This window comes from Mus pahari, chromosome X (assembly GCF_900095145.1).
Source record: "Mus pahari chromosome X, PAHARI_EIJ_v1.1, whole genome shotgun sequence".
NCBI lineage: Eukaryota > Metazoa > Chordata > Mammalia > Rodentia > Muridae > Mus > Mus pahari.
The window spans coordinates 91,602,221-91,613,597 of NC_034613.1; the positions used below are offsets into that span (position 1 = coordinate 91,602,221).

Here is an 11,377-nt window from a genome sequence, read left to right on the forward strand (position 1 = left end):
CTCACTTTGTAGACCAGGCTGGCCTCGAACTCAGAAATCCGCCTGCCTCTGCCTCCCAAGTGCTGGGATTAAAGGCATGCGCCACCACGCCTGGCTTCAACTGATTTTCATATCTCTGCCCTGTTACTGTTTTATACCATTTCTTCAAGAGAATAAGTTTAAAATGTTTATTAATTCTTGGGCCTGGAGAGATAACTCAGTAGTTAAAAATATTGGCTGTTCTTGCAGAGGACCCAGGTTTGGTTCCCAGCATCTCTGTAGTGGCTCATAACTGTCCGTTAACTCCTATTTCAGGGGATCCAATGCCATCTTCTAGCCACCATGGGTACCAGGCATACATTTAGTACATAGACATTCACATGAAGGCAAAACACCTAATACTGATTTTTTAAATAAATAAATTACTTACATTTACACACATACACATACCACTTCCTCAAGGCCAGCAAGAGAGCTTGTAGGCATAATTTTTTTGCAATCTGCTTTTAATAAGGGTTCAGTCTCTCCTCTAGCCCAGCAGAGGTAGTAGAAGAGAAAAGTTATTAGGATAGGGTGAAGCAGACTTGTTCAGCAATAATTCTTTGGGGGCGAGCTCAATCTTCTTGGGCAGCAGTTCATTCAGTCCCATAGCAAAAAACAAATTTGACGCAGCAGCTGCAGACCAGTCCCTACAGGCAGGCAGACACCAAGCATGAACCAGCAGCTCCGGTCCAGTCCTTTCAGCAAGCAGACACCAGGCAGCTGTAGTTCAATCCTGAAGAAACCACCAGGCTTGCCACCAGCAGCCTGAGGCAAGCCGCCACAGGAACTGTGAGCAGTTAGTTCTTCTGTGAGTTTCTCTCAGAGGAGGTGTATCACAAGCTAAGCTCAACAGCACTATGCAAGGTAAACTAATACATGCCTGTCTTTAGCAAAGAATAGCAAGAGGGAGCAAACCAAACCAAGGCTCAGTGCTCATCTCCCACTGTCTGTGGGGTCAGTTATACTCCTTCATTACAGGTCCTTTCATGTGTTTGCTATATCCAAACATCCTTTCACTCGTGTCTGCTTCAGGAAAACAGTCTTTCATGTGTTTCCTTTGGCAAGACATCCTTTCACCTGTGTGCCCCAGCAAAACATCATTTAGCATACTTTCCAAAGAACTAGAAGTTTCCACCTCAAGAGCTCAATAACTAAGTACACTTGCCACCATGCCTCACTATCCCCAAAGATAACATACTGAAAGGAGAAAACAGACTCCTACAAGTTGTCCTCTCACCTTCACATGCACATCACAAAATCACACACACACAAATAACTGCAAACTTTTTATCTTTTCTTCAGGGCTCTCTTCGGCAGCCTACATGCTGAAATTGGAATGATGCAGGGAAGATTACCATGGCCTCAACAAAACTGATTCACAAATTCATCAAACAGTCAACATTTAAAAAAAGAAAAAGAAAAGGGGGAACAGTTAGCTAGCAGGTAAAGGTGCTCGATGCCAAGCCATGGGACCCAAATGGAAGAAGAGAAATGTACTTCCACAAGTTGACCACCATACAGTTACTGTGGCATATACATATCCATACACAGAAAAAATTAAGTACCTGTTGAAATTTTGATTTTTTTAAAATAGAAAATCCCAACACTTGGGAGGCAGAAAGAGAAGGACAGCTGAAAGTTCAAAACAAGCTCCAGAACAACTAGAGTTTCACAGTGAGAACCTGGCTCCAAAAAACACAGGGCTGGGGATGTGGCTCTCTTGGCAGACACTTCCCTAGCAGCATGCACCAAGCCCTAGGATTCTCCCCTAGCACTGCATAAACAAGAGTGGCAATACATAACTGTAATAATCTCAACACAAGGAAGTGGAGGAGGAGGAGGAAGGTCATGAGATCCTCACCTGAGTACTGAGCCACACAATACCACCTATTACGTGCAATTCTGCCCCAACTGCCCCAACTTGAAGGGACTATAACATACAGGCCTGGGAACTCAGTAAGCAGAGGCAGGGTAGAAGCCCTACAGTGTCCTAGGTCCTGAGTTCAACTCTGAGCACCACAACAAAGGAGAGGTGGGAAGCCAGATGAGATGACTCAGCAGTTAAGAGTACTTGCTTCAGGCTGGAGAGATGATGACTCAAAAGTTAGAACAATTGCTTCTCTTCTAGACAACCTGAGTCTCTAGCACTCATATCAAGTGCTTCACAACAACCTGGAACTCTAGTTTTAGGGAACCCAACACCCTCTTCTAGACTCTATACAAGTGGGAACACATGTGGCATACACCCATACATTGAAGCATAAATAAAAATAAGCCTAAATTTTAGAAAAAGAGAGTACTTGCTGCTCTTACAGAGAACCAGAGTTCTAATCCCAACACACATACACCATGCAGCTCCCAGACGCCGGTAACTCCAGCTCCATTCTCTTCTGGCCACTTCAGGCATTGACCACCTATCCAAACACATCCACACCTACATACATAAAAATAATCAAAACAGAAAGAGGGAGAAAGAGAAAAGGTGGAAGACTATCGTTCTTTACACTGGTAGGTTAGCCCATGGTAAGCACACAGAAAGCCCTACCCAAGACTCAATCCCTAGGGCACACACACAAGACACTAACCTTAAACTCTTGGTCTTCCAACCTCTATCATTGAAGAACTTGGCCTACAAGCATGTCCCACCAGTCTCAGCTAAAACACTTATTTTAATTTACATGTATTTTTTTTGTATAAATGGGTATTAAAATATCTTTTCAATAAGACCAAAACCATTTTCCAGGCAAAGGGCTGGATTAGTAACCAAAATATTTATTAGTACAGGTTTTATATTATTGTATGTTGATTATATATAAAAGTCTATATTTCATATGGATATGTTTGTATCATTCATCTCTATTGCCGGTCCTATTCTCTTTCAGTTCCCACTGATTTCCTTTATTGTCCATCCTCGCCCCTCTTCTAGTTTCTAGTAAGTTTTTAGTAGGGCTATTTAGAAGGCCTAGTGAGGGATTATTTACACACCACTAAAGAAGTCTCTCTGCCTCCCCCACTGAAAGTTAAGCCTCTTGAGCTCATCTCTCCTAGCAGTCATTTCCATGGAGTTCTAAACAACCCCCCCCCCAAAAAAGCATAATGCTGTCAGGCCCATACTTGATCCCACAGCAATAATCACAACTGTAGGATCAAATATGCAACAAACAGCAGGACTGGGAAAATGGCTCAGAAGTTAATAGTACTTGCTACCCTTACAGAGGACAAGAGCCATTCCCAGCATCTATCTACATTGGACATCTCATATCCTCTTCCTGTAATTCCAACTCCAGGGGATCCAATGCCCTCTTCTGGTCTCCACAGGCACCCACCACAAGTGCACACACACAGAAAGAACATACATATGCATAAGTAAAAATAAACCTTTTTCTAAAGTACAACTGTGATGCAAAGTGGAAACTTAAGGGTTCTTTGGAAAGTCAGTTGTGTCAGATGGTGTTTTGCTGGGGCAACCACACGAAGCAGACTCAAGTGAAAAGATGTTTCAATATGGCAGACTCATGAAGGAACGTTCCATTGAAGCAGACACAGGTGAAAGGATGATTTGTCAAAGTAGACATGTAAGGGGCTGATGAGATGGCTCAGTGGGTAAGAGCACCCGATTGCTCTTCCAAAGGTCCGGAGTTCAAATCCCAGCAACCACATGGTGGCTCACAACCATCCGTAACAAGATCTGACTCCCTCTTCTGGAGTGTCTGAAGACAGCTACAGTGTACTTACATATAATAAATAAATTTAAAGTAGACATGTAAAAGGGCACGTGGTGAAGGATTCATCACTAATAACACCCATGTATTGATTGGGCTCAATTTGTCCTGACTCCATAGAGAGAAACGCACCAAAAAACTTCTGGAAAAGTTTTTGTGGCTTCTTGCCACTTCTTCAGATTTGGGATTAGCAGAGTGATATCAGCTGATACCAACTTAGGTGCTGAGACAAGACCCCTGGAGGACATGTGACGTTTGCAAAGAGTATGAATAGGACTGTGAGAGGGGCTTGCTTATAGAGCTAGCTTTACAATGCTTCCTGGTCTCACTTATTTGCTCATCTTTGCTTTGTTGAGAGATCAGAGCAGAAAACTTCTCCTGACATCCCTGCTGGTCTTAATCCCTCCTGCTGACTCATGCCAATTCAGCTGAGACCTGATTGTCTCTGCTAGGTCGGGCCATCACTGCTGATCTACATTTGCTATCCCGACTCTATCAAAATGAACTGCTAGTGTACCTGTGAAAAGTTTTCAAGTGTGTAGAGCTGCCACTGCTAACGTATGAACTTAACTGACGATTTCCAGACAACACAGATGTTCCAAAGAACCTTTCTAAACAGCTCCACTTCTCCATATTCCTTCTTTTCCACTACCTCTGTTAGGTGGTGGTCGAGCAGGGAGGTGAAAGCATTTAAGAACCATCATTAAAAGCAGGCATTGAGGGGCTGGCGAGATGGCTTAGTGGGTAAGAGCACTGACTGCTCTTCTGAAGGTCCTGAGTTCAAATCCCGGCAACCACATGGTGGCTCACAACCACCCGTAATGAGATCTGACGCCCTGTTCTGGTGCATCTGAAGTCAGCTACAGTGTCCTTGTGTATAATAAATCTTAAAAAAATTTTTTTTTAAAAGCAGGCATTGAAAAGATTAAAACGTGCCAGGCGTGGTGGCACACGCCTTTAATCCCAGCACTTGGGAGGCAGAGGCAGGTGGATTTCTGAGTTTGAGGACAGCCAAGGCTATACAGAGAAACCTTGTCTCAAAAAAAAACAAAAAAAAAAAAAGAAAAAAAGAAAAAGAAAGAAAAGATTAAAGCGACAGTGATTACAGTCTTAAGAAGTTCTACCTCGCTGGAACAACAATATGAACTAACCAGTACCCCCTGAGTTTGTGTCTCTAGCTGCATATGTAGCAGAAGATGGCCTAATCGGCCATCATTGGGAAGAGAGGCCCCTTGGTCTTGCAAACTCCATATGACCTAGCACAAGGCAAGGCCTGGGCCAAGTAGTGGGAGTGGGTGGGTAGGGGAGCAGAGGTGGGGGGAGGGGTATAGGAAACTTTCGGGATAGCATTTGAAATGTAAATAAAGAAAATAAAAAAAAAAGAAGTTCTACCTCTCGGGGGCAGAGTATAGGGGACATTCAGGATAGCATTTGAAATGTAAATGAAGAAAATATCTAATAAAATAATTTTTAAAAAAGTTCTACCTCACCAGGCAATGGTGGCGCACGCCTTTAGTCCCAGCTCTTGGGAGGCAGAAGAAGGCAGATTTCTGAGTTTGAGGCCAGACTGGTTTACAGAGTGAGTTCCAGGACAGCCAGGACTATACAGAGAAACCCTGTCTCAAAGAAAAACAGAAAAAAAAAAAAGAAGTTCTACCTCACTCCACTTCTTCCAGCCTTTTTTATGCATGTGAGTGTTTGCCTATGTACATAAGTGTGCACATGTAGGCTCACTCTCTGGAAGAACAGTCATCTCTGCAGCTACTACTTCTAGTTCTTACATTCTGCCCACCCCTGTTCTATAATATTCTCTAAGACTTACAGAAAGTGATACACAAGTACCACATAGGCTGAACAGTCAGTCACTTAATTCCAGCAGGCTTAACAATTTGAGCCCAGTTTCCATCACTCACTGTAGAAAAGAAAAAAAGAAAGGTTCTGGCAGGAACACTAGTCTGCAGGTATTAAACATAATTGTTCAAATGGGAATTGGATGGGCATATCCTAAGAGATTTGTAAAAGAACAGCATAAAATCTGTGGGACAGTGCTCCTATTCACCTGGCTCAGTGTATTTAGAACATATTCTGGTACACGGCAATAATAATCAGTAATAATATGAGAAATTAGTAAGTCTGACACTAATCTGCTTTATAGCCAATTAATTTCCTTGACTTTCACAATACTCCTAAAATACCTGATGAATCAGTACTTTTTACAAGATAACAGTAAGTCCAATAATATAACAAATGAGTTCCTGAAAGTACTGGTGCTGAGATGAAAATCCTGTATGTGGTGGCTCATGCTTATATATATAATCCCAGCACCAGGAAGGGATGGTGACACAGTAGACTGGACTACAGAGTGAGATCCTGTCTAAACAAGGAAGAAAACTGGGAGTGGAAGGTGGTAAAGGAAGGCTGAACTACAGAACAAGACCCTAATAAATAAAGAAATAAATAAAGAAATAATGAACAAACAATAGCAGGCTTTTTCCCTTTATCCTACATATGCAATGTTTCATGGATGTATGTCTATGCACCTTACTTGAGCAATGCTGCAGAAGAAGCCAGAAGGCATGACGAGCATTACAGACAGTTGTGAGCTGCATGTGGGTGCTAGGGTTTGAACCTGGGTCCTCTGGAAGAGCAGCCAGTGCTCTTAACCACAAAGCCATCTCTCCAACTCCAAAATGACAGCAGTTTTACACAAGATCCAGAAATGTACAGACACTGTGCATGAAAAACAGACCTGGAATTTGCCTGTGGAAGCGAGCTTCAGAAGAGCAGCAGTTCATAAGCCAGGTATGGTAGCACATACCATATTTACACTCACTTGAGGATCAGGACATGCCAGAATGGACTTTATAAGGTGACGCTCAGACCTCCTTTCCCTACAAAGGAAGATTGTCTCAAAATGAACAATTGCAGCTCGTGAATTACTGCAAAATGACAGAAGGAGACTATCGGAAAGGAATGGAAAACTGTTAAGATGCAGTTAGGTGTGGTTCCTAACATGGTGAACTGAGGTAGCTAATAATTGTTTGGCATGAATACATGTTTATGCATGTATTTTTTTTATGAACTCTACTAGGCTGGGTGTGGTTTTCCTGCATTTACTTAGTGGAGAAACCAGTGAACTTTCTAAAAAGGCCAGAGAACACTTCCTTTAGGCTTTGTAGACCATAAGAGGCAACTATTCAACTCTGCAACTACAAAATGATTTTTGTAGTTGCTACAAAAGCAGCCAGGTAGCATAAACAAAACAGGCTTGGGTATGTTCCAATAGAACTTAACATTAAAAAAAAAAAAAAAACAAATAGCAGGGCATGGTGCCGCACGCCTTTAATTCCAGCACTCCGGAGGCAGGGGCAGGCGGATATCTGAGTTCAAGGTCAGCCTGGTCTACAAAGTGAGTTCCAGGACAGTCGGAGCTACACAGAGAAACCCTGTCTCAGCAAATAAATAAATAAATAAATAAATAAATAAATAAATAAATAAAGGTCCCAAACTGGTGGGCAGCGACAAGCGGATTTCTGAGTTTGAGGCCAGCCTGGTCTACAAAGTGAGTTCCAGGACAGCCCGGGCTACACAGAGAAACCCTGTCTCAATCAATCAATCAATCAAGGCCCCAGGACAGCCGGGCCTACACAGAGAAACCCTGTCTCAATAAATAAGTAAGTAAATAAATAAATAAATAAATAAATAAAGGCACCAAATTAGTAGCTAGATCACACACGATGTGCTGACCTCTGACTCTGCAGAGGAAATCCTGCAGTCCTGGGGAGGCAGCATGAGCTATAGTGCACATGGAAGCTTGTAAGTCAGTTCTCTCCTTCCACCATGTGCATTTCAGGGGCAAAATTCAGGCTTGGTGGCATTCACCTTTACTTGCTGAGCCATCTTGCTGAAGGAGGATGGAGTGGAGGGTGAGGGGTTGGGGAGTGGTGGAATGAAGGGATAACAGCGCCCAGCTTCACTGACACTCAAGTATTATTAGATGAACTGACGAGGCCTTCTCCCAAAATGAGCCTATGTGAGGCTATTATTGGTGGTGAAGCCTAGTTGGAGTGGAACACCCCAGTGTATTGGAGATGCCAGTACCATGATGATCACCAAGAACAGCAACTGTAGTTGAGTGGATCAACCTGAGCTTAGAGTGCTACAGAGAGCAGAGCTGGAGAAGTGATGCCAGCCCTTAGGAGGAGTCTAAAAGATCAAGTGGAATCCCAGACACTGAAACAAGAAGCTGTAACATTGAAATTGCCTTGGAGACTCAAGGATGTTAAAGATGCCAGAGCCATGTGATACAAGCTGAGGAAAGCTGCTAACAGAGAGTGGAACCAGCCCAGGAGAAAGAACTTTGTTGCAGTCAACAAAGATGAAAAATGAGTTAGACATCAGCCATGGAGATGCAGAGTTTGGAGTTTGCCCAGCTGGTTTCCGGTCTTTCTTTGGGGATTACAGTTAAGTGATTGAATGAATGGCCTTGTTGGAATAGGTGTGACCTGGATGGAGTAGGCATGTCACTGTGGGTGTGGGCTTAAGATCCTCACCCTAGTTGCATGGAAGTCAGTCTTCCACTAGCAGACTTTGGATGAAGATGTAGAACTCTCAGCTCCTCCTGTACCATGCCTGCCTGGATACTGCCATGCTCTCGCCTTGATGATAATGGACTGAACCTCTGAACCTGTAAGCCAGCCCCAATTAAGTGTTTTTTTATAAGACTTGCCTTGGTCATGATATCTGCTCACAGCAGTAAAACCCTAACTAAGACAACAGTGTAGATTACTGATCATACCAGTAATGCTCGGAACAAAAATTATGAAGAACAATAGATAGCGGGTCAAAGATACCAGGAACAGGTATGACTATTTTAAGCCAAAACAGACTTCTCAGGAATCAGGATGTGAAAATAGTAGCTACAGGGCAAATCTCAAAGAACTTTTTCCAGGGCAAGAAAATCTTTCCCCAGGTAAGAAGAACTGGCTATAGTAATAATAGGTCTTTTCAGAGTTATCATTTCAATCACAAAAAGACAAAAATACAATAGATCTAAATAGAACAAAATCTAGAGCCAAACAAAATAAGCAACTTTCAAGCAAAATGGTTACTCTTCACAACAAATGTCTGCCAATGTCCCCGAGCACATCAGCAACAAAACATCTGCATACAATCCTCTAAGTTTCAGAGCAAAAATGATGCATGTACATTGAATAAGCAAACTTCCCCTAGCACTACCCTTCTCCCTACAACCCAAAAAGCAAATAAAATGAAATTCTTTTTTATTTATTTATTTATTTATTTATTTACTATATGTAAGTTCACTGTAGCTGTCTTCAGACACTCCAGAAGAGGGCGTCAGATCTTGTTATGGATGGTTATGAGCCACCATGTGGTTGCTGGGATTTGAACTGTGGACCCTCGGAAGAGCAGTCGGGTGCCCTTACCCACTGAGCCATCTCACCAGCCCCTAAAATGAAATTCTATAAGCAGAGCCCGCTTTTGTTTTTCAAGGCAGGGTTTGTGAAGCCCTGGCTCTCTTAAAACTTACTCTGTAGACCAGACTGGCCCCAAACTCAAGAGAGATCTGCCTGCCTCTGCCTCCCAAGTGCTGTGATCAAGGGTGTGGGCCACCACTGCCCAGCCAAAAATACTGTTTTGTCGTTTTGCTTTTTGAGACAGATTCTTACCATGTTGCACAGGTTTGTCTCGAACTCATTAATCCTCCTGCCTCAGACTTGAAGTAACTGGGATTAGACAGACATGCACCACCACATGCAGCGGAAAATATTCGTTCACAAACACACATATACACTTAGCTACAGAAAACTACAATATGTAACTGACAGCCTCATGACCAACTATATAAAAGGTTACCAAAATCAGGGTTAAAGTTGAATATGAACAACCACACAGCTCTTAGGAGAAGACAGGAAAATTAAGAGTACAAGGAGCCTGATTAGACCACATGAAACCAGTGTCTGAAAAATTAGGGTCACAGAGCGGGGAGGTGGTAGCATGGACAAGCATATTGGGCTTCATTACTTCAAACTGAATCGCCAATCTTCTGTTTTGGCTGACTTCAAATGGACATTGTCTGGAGGAAGATACTGGTCCTGAGAAAAGACACCCCCCCTTTTCTCTTAGTGACCTGCTTATCTGCTCTTATCTTTATAGTCCAGGAATAAATGAACCCAACAGCATAAAACTCCTTACCTACCTTGTTCGGCTGTAAAAAAAAAAAAAAAAAAATTGTCTTTTTTCAAGACAGATTTTCTTTGTGTATTCCTGGCTATCCTGAAACTAACTCTGTTGATCAGACTGCCCTCAAACTCACAGAAATCCACCTGCCTCTGCCTCCCAGGCACTGGGACTAACAGGCATGTGACACCACCACCTGGCTACTTATTTTCCTTTGTCATTGTAAAACCAAGGACAATTTCCTAACTTTTTTTATATAGCAGCTACATGTATGGCAATGTATCTTTTAGTAGTGATAAAGCACTCTTGGGAAAAATGAACTGGGGTCGGGGATTTAGCTCAGTGGCAGAGCTCTGGCTAGGCAAGTTCAAGACCCTGGGTTTAGTCCTCAGCTCCAGAAGGAACTTAAGAAAATAACAAAGAAAAGAAAAAAGAAAATGAATCCTAGACAGTTCTCCTTTCACGTAAAGCAACTTGTTTAAATAAGCTTCCTATTGACAGAAAGAAAGAAACAAAGACAGAACGAGAGACAGGCAGACAGACAGACCAGTAACGGCTAGGATGGAATTCAGTGATAGAGTGCTTGCCTAGCATACACAAAGCCCTTGGCTGGGTCCCCAACCCCAAGACTGGGTAGAGGGGAATAACACAATATTGGACTGTCAGCATTTCAAATAACCAGTTGCCGTAAGGATTAGAATGAGAAGTCCCATCATATCTCTGTACCATCAATTCTCTCTATACCAAGATCTTTATAGACAAATTTTAGTTGATCAGATATTGATTTTTCATAATGTTAAACACTTGAAACAATCCGATGCCATAAAATAAAACAGCCAACCGAAACAATAACAAAATCTTATTTAAAAGAAAGAAAGAAAGAAAGAAAGAAAGAAAGAAAGAAAGAAAGAAAGAAAGAAAGAAAGGAAGGAAGGAAGGAAGGAAGAATGGTAGGCTGGTTAGCCAGGGGGCAGTGGTGCATTTCTTCAATCCCAGAACTCTGGAAACAAAGGCAGGTGGATCTGAATTCGAGGCCAGCATGGTCTACAGAGCAAATTCCAGGACAACTAAGACTACACGGAGAAACCCTGTCTCAAGAAAAAACAAAACAATACAAAGGAACAACAACAAAAGTTAAAGAAATCATTAAGCCAAAAGTGAGGAGTCTATTATTCCGACTACACTGAAAGCTGGGACAGGATGGGGAGCAACCTCATGGTGGCTCACAACCATCTATAATGGGATCTGACACCCTCTTCTGGGGTGTCTGAAGAAAGCCGCCCTGTACTCACTCACCAGAAGAGGGCATCAGATTCCATTACAGATCCTTGTGAATCACCATGTGGTTGCTAAGATTTGAACTCAGGACCTTTGGAAGAGCCAGTCAGTGCTCTTAACCACTGAGCCATCTCTCCAGCCCAATAATTCGGAAA

The 11,377-nt window shown here is 42.6% G+C and overlaps 1 protein-coding gene and 1 non-coding gene across 14 annotated transcripts in view; one reads left to right on the forward strand and one right to left on the reverse strand.

Annotated features, from left to right (window-relative positions):
* Positions 1-11,377, reverse strand: part of Atrx (ATRX chromatin remodeler) — a 141,714-nt gene that overhangs the window by 119,977 nt on the left and 10,360 nt on the right. The gene's annotated exons all lie outside the window — the stretch shown is intronic.
* LOC115063176 lies at positions 1,323-1,427 on the forward strand. The gene has a single exon (XR_003843067.1). It is a non-coding gene; the product is annotated as a U6 spliceosomal RNA (small nuclear RNA).